Source organism: Lepeophtheirus salmonis, chromosome 2 (genome assembly GCF_016086655.4).
Source record: "Lepeophtheirus salmonis chromosome 2, UVic_Lsal_1.4, whole genome shotgun sequence".
Classification (NCBI taxonomy): Eukaryota; Metazoa; Arthropoda; class Copepoda; order Siphonostomatoida; family Caligidae; genus Lepeophtheirus; species Lepeophtheirus salmonis.
The window spans coordinates 27,788,530-27,802,667 of NC_052132.2; the positions used below are offsets into that span (position 1 = coordinate 27,788,530).

Sequence of the window (14,138 nt, forward strand, 5' to 3'; positions counted from 1 at the left end):
GGTTATTAGAAAAATATTCAGTCTAATTGACGACTTTCCCAATTGATCGGAAATTGGTAAAATGTTGCCGATTAATCGATAGTTAAACAGTAATTGCTGTTAATTAAGTTTTTGGTGGTTTATCTACTAATGGCTTAGTACCTCTGCTTTAAAGATAATCTGATAAAATTGTTTGGAAAATATACTGTTCGGATTGTCAACTATTAAGAAACTTTCAAGCTAAATAATGCTTAGGATGAACAACACTGGTTATTATTACTCAAATAGCCTCATACAAACAGAAATACTTATTAATATAATTTATAGCAAAACATAAGCAAAGACTCTTCAATCTAAGAATAGCGCAATTTAACGTTATGTCAGAATGTGTATTGACTAGAAAGTAACTGAGAGAAAGACTGTGCAAGGTATTGTCAGTGATATTTTAGAATATTACAAGTAATCCTAGGGTTGTAAATTGTAAGCATTTTGGGCATAAAAAAAAGGAAACTGAATATCAACATGGCAACCCTGATAATTAGAAGAATGTATTGGAGGAGAGCATCTTAGCTGTCATCACGGGTCTATATATCAGCTGCAAGCATCTATGAGGGGAATGAAATAAACGCCAGCCGCACTCCTTATCAAACACTGTTCAGGTTCCCAAAAGTAAGAGAGTCCTGTATACAGCACTTAAGTATAACTGCCGTATACTGCGTTTATTTTAACTGTATTTACTATACAATTAATTAATAATCGGCCCATTAATCGGGTATTAAAAATAAAGTACTCCTGGATTAAGGATCCGAGTCTTTTTTCTCTGAGATGATGTGGGTAAAAATAAATATCGTACTAAACTCGCTCATTTGGACTTAGATCATATAATGAGGATTGTCAACACCAGTCTGGATGCAAACTTTAAAAAAGATATAGCTAATAATTCATAAACAAATTACAGTTATTAGAAAATGATAATAAGTGAATTAAAAAGTTCTGAGCGTTTTTTCGCTTTATTTTGACAATAAAATAAATATAGTTAGGATTCTCTGATTTAGATGGTTCCAAACGGGTTTCCGGCTAATCTTCAGTTCCTAGGCAATGGAATAAGTTCTCAAATGCCGGTTTAAACTGACAATGTAAATTATTTTGTCGTAATTTTTCACGTCCATATCAACAGAACGGAATCGTTGAACCCCCGCTTTGCTGTTGCATTCGATACTGTATTACGTCCATAAACAGTACAATTTTTTTGGGCTGCCTTCTTCGCCTTTTCCCCTTGGTCGTAGTGATTCTAAAGAATGTATAGATGTTTCTCTTTTTTTACTTCCATTTTGGAACGCTGTAAAAAAACAATAGGCTTCACCAAACATAAATAAAACCAAATCAACTTTTTTCAGTGTACACTAAACCTAATATGTATAAATAAAAATATTCTAAAATAAATCTCAATTAAAGCCAATGTTTCATTGGTGTGGCCTGCGAAATGATTTCTTCGCCCAAAAACTGTTGAGAATCCCTGTCCTAGTGGCAACGTAGTAAGGGAAATATCCATGACAGGAAGGGAATAAAATACTGTTTATCTCTTCCATAAAAAGATAAAATGAATTATATTATCAAACTTGCACGTTGGGTTCGATGAAAAACAAAACAAAAATAACTATTATTACGTCTGATTTTTGTAAGTTATGTACCAGGTAGAAACTTGAAACTTATACCCTTGTATTATCTTGATTTGAGAGGTTCTGTGTGAGGAAATTAAAACTGTCTATAATAGTATAAGTAGCCATGTATCTCAAGCGTCTGCTGCTTCTTGAACTGTTGAAATCGGACGAGAAATGTCATCACATTGAGATGTAAGGCTTAGGTCATCAACTCTTTTTCGTGTGGGTCACATTCCAATAGAGGAGGCCAGGCTGACAGGAATTGTTCATCAGACCACCTAAAATGTTAAGAAGAGGTAAGACTATGTTGAAAGATATTTTTATTGGGAGCGCTGCAAGGTATTCAGCATTTACGATCAATATTATTGATCTGGATGGTCTATCATGGAAATATGAGGGGGATCTTATTTGCTACTATCCTTTAAGTTTGAATAACAATAGAAAGTTTTTGCGTCGCCTGATACGCATCCATAGACAGTTTAAAAAGTTATGCACCTCACAAGTTCAATAGTTGTCTTTTTTTATTGCGATTGAAACTATGGCTTTTATTTATCTTTCTATTATTAATATTTTTATGTGAATTTTTAGCATTATTTTAATGTTTGTTTTATACCTATGGACATATTTTATCAATTTTTTTAGAGAAAATGCTTGTAATAATGTACATTATTTATTCACGATGCTTAAAGTAATCATGTCTTTTTAGTTTAGGGATTTAAATGAAACTATAATGTTTATTTATATATTTTTTGCGTATGTAACTTCCCTAGACCAACAAAACAAAAATACAACAAAAAAAACAACCCACAACGAGACAATAGAGAGGGATGGGGGGAAAAGTCCATAATTCCTGCAAATACCTTCAAGGACGCCCTGATCTGGCTCCCGGTAGGTTACAGCCTCACAGCAGCCATTGACGTTTTCAAGACAAACCTGCTCGCCTGGGTTACCCGACGGCAACGTCGTCTTTCATCAAGATAAGGCCCCTGCTCATACTGCGAAAATTACTCAGATCTTTTAATCATCGCTTTCCGAAGCAAGAGAATGGAGCCGCCATACAGTACGGATGTCAACCCCCTTGAATTTTCTTTCTAGCCCACATCCAGTAGAGGGTCCGTAGCATCCGTCACTCGATCGTTGAAGCCATGAAGGCTTCTGTCGACGAGGAGTGGGCTGCCATGGACCTGACTCACAATTCTTGCAACTCTTTTTTCGAAATTGGGTTGTCACCATCTGTGAGTCCAATGACGGCTATATAGAATAAATCAATTTCACATTGACTATTTATTAGGAAAAGATCCATACAGATTTTTGTTAAATGTGTGACTAAAGAATAGCAGGCTATTTTCTTTTTTCTTTCCAAGTGTGTAAGTTTCAAGTTTCCACCCGGAATACGAATATTAATATATTTAAGTAGGTTAAGAAACACACTTGAAGCTAATTAAATGCCTTGATTTATGCCTGAATACTTACACCTTGTAGAACAAAGTTCAGACATATTCCAATTATTCTTTTGACTTATTAAATCTCTCTCTCACCTTATATTGCTAACTTAATAAGGTATGATGATTGTGGTGTTATGTGGACTTTTGTTTAGTGGAGCCAAGTCATTAAAGATCGATTTGAGTCTATCAATCAGAAATGAAATAGATTAGTTAGTCAGGTAGGTAACAATATAATAGTTTGAAAACAATATACATTTGTAATGCACTCTACTTTGATTCCGAAGGGGAATTATGTTTGAATTATTTGTTAACAAATTATGCTAAACAGATATATGATTCTGTTCAAGATATATGTAAAAGACCTTGGAGAATCCTTTGTTAAATTATTCAGAATTTTGGATACAATAGTTACTCAAGCCCTGTCCCTAAATAAAGTCCAAAATACAATATTTCCAGCTCTCATGGATCTTGTGTTGCTATGGGGATCTTCCCTGGAAACCTATTCAACATTGCTCCAGTCAAAATAGTTTAATGGTTACTATTCCGGCAAGTTACATCACATACTTAGAATCAATCGAATCGAGTTTTTCTTTAATTGGTGTGACAGGGTGCCCCGTCTTGCTGCCAGATCCAAGGTTGGTCTTTCATGATGCAGCGGATCCAGGGAAAATTTTGTTGTGCAGAACAATGATGCAGACCTTCATACCCGGCTTAAAGATGAAGGGAAGCATAACGTGACATTTGCTATGGACACTACACCTTCATGGTCCTAGTGAAGTTATAAGGACTTTTTGCTAACCATCTATTGTTCCTCAAGTAATGGTTGAGGGTTTGATATACATTTTTCTCCTCTGTGAAGAAAAAGACAAGATTTTGTTTTATCTTGATCAATGCCTTGGATCGGGTTACCCTTTTCTCCCTGTTTGAAATGACGAAATATCCACACACAAAACTCCTTTATTTTAATAAGGTTAATAGAACGCTAATTCTGGAGCACCATGTAATTACTCCAAGGACCGATGGTTGAAGGCCACTGCATTTGATGAGGGATAATTATAGATTTAAGCAACTAGTTTCCAGTCACACTACTAATGAACATTAAATCTCTTTTTGATAAGGATACGAATATGACTTTTATGCATGTAAATACAAGCTTTATTCAGTTTTTTAATGAGCTAATTATGGTATATATATATATATGTAAACACTGACTGTGTTTTATATAATAACGAAGCATCAGACGGAAAAAATATATCATTGATAAAATTAGTATGAAGTAACGCATGTTTAATCACTATACATATGTAAGTCATTGCATATGTTGTACAAGTAAGTACAATGTACAATATGTAGGGACTAATTCCTTAAATAAAAGACAAACATTATACGAGTATTATGTATTAGGGTCATAAGACTATTTTATTCATAGTCAGTGGCCTAATTTTTTGTAATATAAAAAGTATGTTTTCTTTGTATGTATGTAAAAAAATAACTATTAACATGTGTTGTTCACTTTACTGATACAGGGTTACTGACCAGGGGTGTCCCCAGGATTATATATATATATATTTTTTTTTTTTTATTTTGGGTGGGGGAGGGCTTGGTTTTTGGAATTTAATCAAAAATTTCGGAAAATATAAGTTTTTGTTAAAAATTTCAAAAATCCATAGCTATTAACAAAAACATATTTTTTGAGAAAAAAATTAAAAAAACTAAATTGCAGATATTTAACTTTGCGCAATTTTTTTTCAAAAATCCATAAGTATAAACAGAAAATTAAACTTTTTGAAAAATATTACTTTTTTTTTTTAATTTCAAAAATCTATATGTATTCCCAAAATCAAATTTTTTTGAGAAAAAAATTCAAAAATTAAATTTCAGATATTAAATTTTGTGGGATTTTTTTTCAAAAATACGTAGCTTTAAACAGAAAATTACATTTTTTGGAAAAAATTTCAAAAATCTATAGCTTTTACAATACCATATTTTTTTTTGAGATTAAAGTTCAAAAATTGAATTTCAGATATTAAACCATGAGAAATTTTTATTTTTTTTCAAAATCCATATCTATAAACAGAAAATTAATCTTTTTGAAAAAAAATTCAAATATTAAATTTTTTGGAAAAAAATTCAAAAATCCAGTTATTTACAAAAAAAAATTAATGCTTTTGGGGAAAAAATTCAAGTAAAAAGCGCAAAAATCTTAATTTTTGGCGGGGGTCTATAGCTTCTCCGGCCCAACCCCTACGGAGGCCCCTACTGACTTATTTAAAATGGTACTATACTAACGCCTTGTTCATGCAACATATTTATCCGTTTTGAACTTCCATTTACACAAAGTCGGGCTTTGTTTCACCTTAAATGATATTTTTTTGTTAAATATTGTCATGTGGGCAATGCAAATATTTATTAAAGGAGTATCCATGACATAGTTATTACATTTTAAGTTTCTTTGTAGTTCATATTTTTCGCGTGTTATGGAGAAGAGCCTCTCTTGACGAACTTATTTTAAAGTTCTATAGATTACTTTATATTAAGTAATTCATGTTTCACCCCCAAAAGCTATTACCATAATAGAGTGACTTTTGGCGCTGTTGCAAAAGTATATTGCAGTAAATATTGACCTTAGCTCAGAATATATATTTAATAATAAAAGTTTGTAGTAAATTAGTAATTTATAAAGGGGATTCGCAAATTAAGATTCAATTGAATATCATTTGAGAAGAAGGTATAGTTGTTTTAGTTCAATTAGTATTAATAGATTAAGGGCAAGCTATAAGGGCTGAATTAGAACATAACATAGGAGTGGCTGAGCAAGAGGTAATGATAATGCAAAATGTTTTTATCTTAGTAATTTATGCACAAAATACAATCTAAACCATCAATTGGAAATCTTATTGCTTTGATTAATTTATCTTATACATTTGTTTGTGAATGCTTCTACTGAAAGTAATTCTTTATAATATTATACCAATTTCTTAATATATGTTTTACAATTTCAGCTTGTAATTTTCAAGAGACTAAGACAACTATTTTGATTATCAACTTTAGAATATATTTATACTTATTAATTATAGTATTAAAATTCTTCAGATTTCAAAGGACCCACAGTTATATCAATTTACTTCATTTATACTGAAGGATTCGAAAGGATTTTTTATACTTAAGAAGTTTTTGTATCACTTGTTTGATAACTCATAAATAGTTTGAACTATTCTTCTACAGACTTAAACGTGAAAATGTCAATAATTTAATTTGACCAGTTCTCCTTTGTTTTTTATGATATAAACTTTGTGCCACACTGTTTTTAAAATGTACATAAGTCATAACAGATTTATTCATTCATTCATTTATCTAACTCTGATGACTCTATGTATTAAGCCTTGCCTAGTTACAAAAATTGAAATGCTCATATGTTTCTTATTCCCTCTATTTTAGCGTATCATATTAAATTACCGGAGCAAATATCGTAATTTCTAAGAATTTTCTCAGATATCAATATAATGAAAATATTGGATATTTTGCCCGATATATCGACTTTGCAAATTTTATCCGATATATCCACCTACGTATATTGAAAGGTAAGACGGATCTACCTCCGTGTTTATTCGGATCTACAGACGTAATTATTCGAGTACTCAACCTTTCAGATCAAAATCCGAAAACCAAATAAGATATATAGTTGTCTTGAATTTTAAGAGCATTTAACCAAAAGTTAGGACCTTAATAAAATAGGACCCGGATTACAGTACATTTTTACATGTTCCGAAAAAATGAATAACCCAATGTTATTACTATTGAAGCATAATAATAAAATAATTAGTTATTATTAGAATTATTGTTATAATAACATTGGTCACGTCATTACCTATAATGTACATAAAACCCTCTTCTCTGAAAGAAACAAAAAAAGGGTAAAAACAGTTTTTAGAACAGGGGCGTCCGCAGAGGGTTGTAGCCCCTCCAGCTCAATTAAGGAACTTTTGTTTTTTTACTAAAAAATTTTTAAGTTAGGAGGAAAAAATTTGAAACAGGCTGTAGCATCTCCTTTAACTTTTTCTGGAAAAATTTTGCTCTGGATGAAAAAAAAATCACGTGAACGCAAGTGAAATTTTTTTTTTTTTTTCCAAAAAATGGAATATTTCAAATTTTTTTCCAAAAAAAATTCAAAAAATTTAATTTTTTGTAAATTTCTATGGATTTTATTAATTTCTTTCCAAAAAATATAGAATTTGGAATATTATTCCGAAAAAATTAATTTTGAAATTTTTTTCTACAAAATTCCAAAAATCAAGCCCCCCCTCCAATAGATATATATATAATCCTGCAGACGCCCGCCACAGATAATACTTTCACAGTTGGTAAGGATTGGATAACTATAAACTGACGGGCTATGCAATAGTACGTGATACCTATACTTTTCATCTTGGGATTGTTTCTTTTATGCACCAATTTAATATAATTTATGTACTTTTAGCAATATTTTAATTTTTCATAATATTACATACTTATAATTATAGTAAAATTTGATTAACCAAGCTGTATACTACAACGGATTTAGATTTGGACCATAGGAAATTTAGATGTTATCCAAAATATTATTTTAAAAACTCTCAAATTTATATTCCCAAAACAACAACAATTTATATTTATTTTTTGTCAACTGACAATTTTCTCTACTTAGTTTTTCTAACAACGTTGATTGGTTCAACACAAATTAGCTATTGTTTTAAAGCTTGATATTAAGAATTGATTGACAATAGAATTAGCCATTTTTGAAAAGCTGTGAACAATTATATAGTCTCTTTGTTGGAAAGAATTGGCTTAGTACTCTCCATTACTGGTGTTCCATAAAGTGATCCGAAGGTACTGCCATAATTCAAACAGAAATATACAAATTTGTTGCAGAACCTGTACTTGGCGTACTATTAAAACATACAGATATTATGAAAAATTATAATTCAGTCAATTTCAATAGAATCAGAAAGTAAAAAACAAATATAAATTGTTTAATCTTAATGCCTTTTATTTATTATTACAGAGTTGTAAAATTACTTTGACCGCTATAAAAAGTCAAGTATTAACAATATTGGGATCGTGACACCACTATACTGATATTTGGGTAAAATATGTCCTGCCAAGATGTAAAAATAAAGAAACCGAAAATCAACATGGTAACCCTGTCAATTTGAAGAGTATTTAGGAGGAGAGAAAAAATAATGTTCATAACGTTTCATTAGATCAACTACAAACAGTTGTCACTAGGAAGGAAGGCAGAAAGGATATAAACGAGGAAATTTGCTAGAATTACTCGTATGTCGATGCCCAACTCTACTCCAAGTCCAACAATGACTTACAATTATAACTTCACAACAAATCATCAAGGTTACTCTTTTTTTCCTTCAAGAGCAACGAAGAACGATCAATCAGGTTATGAAAATAATTGAGTCTAGTAAGCTAAGAAGTTCACTACTCAGGAGCTAAATAAGAATGACAACAGCTAAAGAAAGGGAAATTAATTTCTTGAGATTACGAATTAAAAAAAAACAGGCCAGCAAAAAAATACACACGATTTACATCTCTAATAATTTTTAGTTGTGATACAATTAGTGTTAATCTCCGTCATTTATAAGCACACGAACTAGTGATGACTCTATGCTTAGATGTTTTTTATTCAATAATTATGATACAAGCATTGGGAAATAAAAAAACCTTGTTAAGGATTGCACACGGTCCAAGTCATATTTTATACAGCTCTAACTATACCATATTTGGTTTCTTCTCTCCTCCTTAATTTTAGTGAAGTTGAGGTTGGGTGATGCTCTGCAGTAAGTAGTTGCTGAGTTTTTGATTGGGTTTTTTACTCGATACGAAACAACAACTAGAGCAAACATGAAGAAAGCCGTCTTATGTATTGTATAATAGTATGTACCTACTCAATGATAAAATCCCTTTCAATAAATTCATAAGAAGATTACACTTATGGTTGAGGGAGAAGGTGAGTGGGTTTCTCTCCGAAGAATAATGATACTAATCTGGTTTCTCCTTTATTTTCTTCTCCCTTTTTTCCTTTTTATTTTCTGCAATAGAAAGCCTCTCTCTTTCCCTCTCTCCCTTCTTCCTTTTTATTGATTACGTTCTTACTTGATCGTAAAAAAAAGGGGGCCCTCTACCATCATAAAAGAAAAAGAAGAAAGCTCGCCTCGCTCAAAAGTGCCCACTTCCAATTGCGTGTGCGCGCTTAAAAAAAAAGAGAAGAAGAATAGAAAAAGAAGATCATTACCGCTACTTTAGTGTATTTTCAACCCTTAACAGGTGGTGACGTAGTTCCATATGTTGTAGTGCTTCTATAGTAGTATTAGTATTTTTAATATATGCGACAATATATATTTACTACTCCTATATTAATATGATTCTCTATAAAAGAGGCTCTGTGTTATAATAAATAAATACAAAACAGGAAAAATGAAGATTTGATTAGAAATAAATAACCTTTTCTCCGTAAAACATTACATTTAGTCAGAGTAAGTATTATTTTCTGTGTGTATAGTATGTTGTTATTACCGGAGATTCTATTTATTTCTAATAAACACGCTCCCGCCCGCGCTCATAATCAATTTTCCCCTAGTGGGAGAAAAAATAATAAACACTGAGAGAGAGAGAGGGAAGAAAGGGACTTCTTCTTCTTCTATTACTGCTGCTGCTGTTTAAAAATAAAAATAATAATTTTAATCTGGCATACGAGGTGGCCATTTTCAAAAAAATTACATATATTTTTCTTGCCTTCATTTTTCTAAAAGGAGGAACAAAAGGGAAAATGATGGCCATTAAAGTTGACGGTAACGTTCACGTTATGTCCTAATAGAAATTGGTGCTGTATCAGTTGTAAGCAGCTGAAGAAACAACAGGAATAGAGTTGTGAAGCTCCCAAAGGGTTGATTTTCCTTCAACAACTTGGTATTTTTTCTCTCCTTGAAACAAATAATGAAGAATGGGAAACCACTCCATGTACATTTATACCTATGATGATTCAATAATATCCTTTGAAAAATAAAAAGAACGAAGGAAAGAAAGAGAAAATAATATCCTCAGCAGCAACAAGTGAAAGCATATTATTGTTTTTGTAGTTGTCATCATTGTTTTTGTTGTTTATTGTGTCACAATGCCTTGTTGATAATTTGATTAATGCTTGGATTTTGAATTATTAAACCAAAGTATATTTATATAAGGATTTGAACCCCTTTTGATCTGATATGTTTAAAAAGATTAGATAGGGTTCACTTGCTCTACATAGAAGCCTCTTCAGTATATTCCGCATTAATTTAAATTCTGTATTTGTAGTGTGTCAACATGAAAACAATCTTGAACAAAGATCAAGTAAAGGAAAAAAATAAAAATCCCAATATATATATTTTTTTTTCATAGACATATTTGACTCAATTATAGGCGTTTTATTCAAATTTGTGGGATGCAGAAAGATGCTCAAGAGTTTCAACTTAAGTTTAGAATCTTATTTTGATTTGAGAGATTTATATAGCCTAAAAAACTATCAATTTCTCATTCATTTATTGTGAGGATCAATATTGGCCCCTCTTAGTGTAATTTGAGACGCATCAAAAGGGCTAATCATTTATTGAGTGAAATTGACGATAATTTGACGTAAAAGAATAAAAATATAATCCAGACTCAATATTCATAAAAATCATTCTAACTTGCTTTTGTGTTGACGGGGGCACATTTTTAGTTTGTATACTTTTCTAACTCCACAGTGGTCCATATCAAGCGCAATTAATGTGTGTATTAACGGTGTATGGAATGATATATCCGGTTGACTAAAATTTGTCTCATTTGTCCAGAGAAAAAACTGTTTTTTGAGCAATTGCTGTAACAATTTTGAAATTAATATATTTCTTTATTCAAAATTGTGTCTTACTTTATAAAATTTTAAGTATTTCTAATTGGTTCAAAGGATTATAATCTTGTCTGAAATTTTTTTAAGGTCAAACTTTAAAAAAAGTTTTGTGTCCGATTTGTGTTTTTTGTCATTTTCCTAAAATTTTATATGTCAAAATTTAGTATTTATTAATAATACAACAATATTCTGTCAAATTGTCAAGGATTTTTCTATAAGCCTTATTAATGGGCCAGAACTATTTATTCCTAAATCATGGTATTCACATCCCTATAGCCAAATTTATGGATATTCTCCTTATTTGTTTAAAAAATAATTTTTTTTTATAAAAACAAATACAAATACATTCATTGCATTTCAGAAATACAGTCAAATCCGTTTCAGAGCAAAGAGTTTTTTCGAAAATCTTACTTTTATCTTCATTTTGTATATTATCGAAGTGCATCTTAAACACGATTCTTCAACAAAAAAAATATATTTACTTTGTTCTTAACTAAAATTTAGACATATTTCCATAAAATTAGACATTTTTCCTTAGTTTTTTTTTCTTCTTCTAATTAAGTGAGTTTGATCAAGGTTAATAAAAATACAAGGTTAGACCACCATGTAATCGGCCTTACTAGAATTTTCAATCTGATATATTGTGCCGACTGTTGGACAGGACAGGCAGATTTTGACAAAACACGCAGCCACTCATAGTCGATGACGTCACTATTACTAGAATTTTTAATTTAATGTATTATACAAACTACCGGGCAAGAAAAACAGATATTGACGTCAATATTTAAAGTGTGGTGGAATTCAAACATGTAACCAACCCATATAAACATGATTTTCAATTAAAAAATTTCCCTCTAATCCCTGATTTTATTATAAATATTTGTAGTTAATTGTCCTAACTCAAATATTTACATTACATAACTAAGTTTGGAAACTCACTTTTTTCAATATGTATGAGGGTGTTTTCCAATAATTACAGTAAAATGGATCTGATAAATATATTTAAACAGTCTGAATTTCCTTTTTTTAAGGTATTAACATTAAGTATTAATCTTTTACGATAACATATAGGCAATCACACTAATATTTGTAATTTTTAACCATCGATATGTCCGTTAAAATCTTATTTTTATATAGTAGACAATAAATTAACTATTACTATGGAAATAATAAGATATTTTTCTATTACAATCCGACTTTTCTCATTACTAATCGATCAAAAAGAATGTACAAACTTAGACATTTCAAATTGCTTCTTAGTAAATATTACTCTGATTTAATACAAATGTCACTTTAAAAATCATCGGCAATGCAGGTTTTAGGTTTTTTTAAATTCTTAATGGCATTTGATGAAGTTAGGTAAAAAAGATTTGTTGGAAAGATATCCATTTTATGAAGTATAATGATCAACTTTGAATCCCTAAAATTAGTAAAAAATACTCTATAAATACAGAGTAATACGAAAAGTTTTCAAGTTATTTATGAAATAAAAAAATTGTTTATGAGACAAGGTCGATTCTATGTGAATATTGAAATGTCAATCTAGATTTGACGATTGTATTCGTATCCAAGTCCGTATATTTCTAAATTTGGATAGTCATATTGCCCAAGTATGCTAAATTTCAAATGTGCATCCCTAGAATAAAAACATTAGTAGAGATGTGAAAATTGTGCAAATCTTTGTGGGTGTGAATCCAAAAGCCCAAAAGCAAAGTATATTTTGGCAACTTTGATACATATATCTGCAGTCAGAGATAAATTACATTTGCATTTATAAAATAGGGAGAAATTATAATTCATAAGAACACTTATATCTTGAAGATTACCAATTTATATTTTTTTACATTGTTTGCTCACAAGGATTTGGGTCATTTTCACATTTTTAATCATTAAAGATGTGGAATTTGTCGAAATCTTCGTGAGCATACATTAAAATAGTATATGTTAGTAACCTCCAAGATATTAGTCCCTAATTTAATTATCATTTCTCCTTAATTTGAACATAGCGAGCAAGAAATTTATATAATCATCTCTTTCATCAAATATTTCGTATCTCAAAGTTATCATTAACTACTTGTAGTCTTGATTTACGCTCGCAAAGATTTCGAGAATTTTTACATCTCTTAATTTAATTTTTTTAAATTGAGAACTTAAATCAGGTCCCCCAATAACAATGATATCCTGATGCTTATTGTTTAGCACAAAGATCTTTTCTGTTGAAGACCATCAAATAAATTACTTAGGCAAAGATTGAGGCCTTACAGTCCATATTTGGCATGGTAGAAGGTATTTTTATTTTAAAAAAGTTATTTTTGGATAAAAATTAGCCATATTGTAATACTGTTCCAAATATAGTCGCTAGGTAATTGTAAACTATTTTGTCTCAGGCCATTTTGCTTTAAACCATTTCGCAGTATGATATTTTGCCTTAATATATAAATAAATGAGATTTATAGGTCACTATTATTTTTTGTTTTTTTACAATAAAACGCACTAGATGGTTCTTTTCTATTGGAAAAATGTTCGAGTCATGCCCAAAATTCCAAGGTATACACCAACAAAATTTCAATATGCAATTAATTCGAACCGAGACAAAGTAAGTAATCAAATCAGTATTATAAGAAAAACAGAAATAAATAAACACGGCAACGAATCCAGTAGAAAAATTGTTAATCATTTATCCGTTGTAATTATCATTAGACATGATTGATTATTCGTACTAGAACGTTATTTATTTATATATATATATATTAAGCCAAAATATCCTTTAACATTCAACAATTCTTATCCGTAACTCTACTACTGCAGTTATCGAAGTTTCGTTTGAAGGAAGGTATATGTCATACACGTGTTGAGGATTTATGTAAAAGTATTTCTATAATTACAGTATTATTATATTAACAAAATAATGCTCTTTGTTGATATTTTGATTGTTCTTATATTCTCTACAAATGTATTGGAACAATAACTTAGATTATTGTACACATCATCTGTCAAAGTTGACTTATTCAGATTGTCTAATGGAATTTGGAAGTTAGGCATACAGGAATTTTGTTATGTAGTACACCAATTTGTTTCAAAAAGGTAGATTATCAGGGGCATCTGCAGGGGGTGGGTCGGAGGCGTGGTAGAGGAAAAATT

General features: G+C 30.4%; 1 protein-coding gene across 2 annotated transcripts in view; it reads left to right on the top strand.

Annotated features, from left to right (window-relative positions):
- The first annotated feature begins 9,377 nt into the window (after positions 1–9,377).
- Positions 9,378–14,138, top strand: part of LOC121132662 (uncharacterized) — a 57,848-nt gene continuing 53,087 nt past the window's right edge. For both annotated transcript variants that reach the window (XM_040728088.2, XM_040728089.2), the window contains exon 1: positions 9,378–9,609. The gene's annotated coding sequence lies outside the window, so the exon portion shown is untranslated. The remainder of the gene's footprint in view (positions 9,610–14,138) is intronic.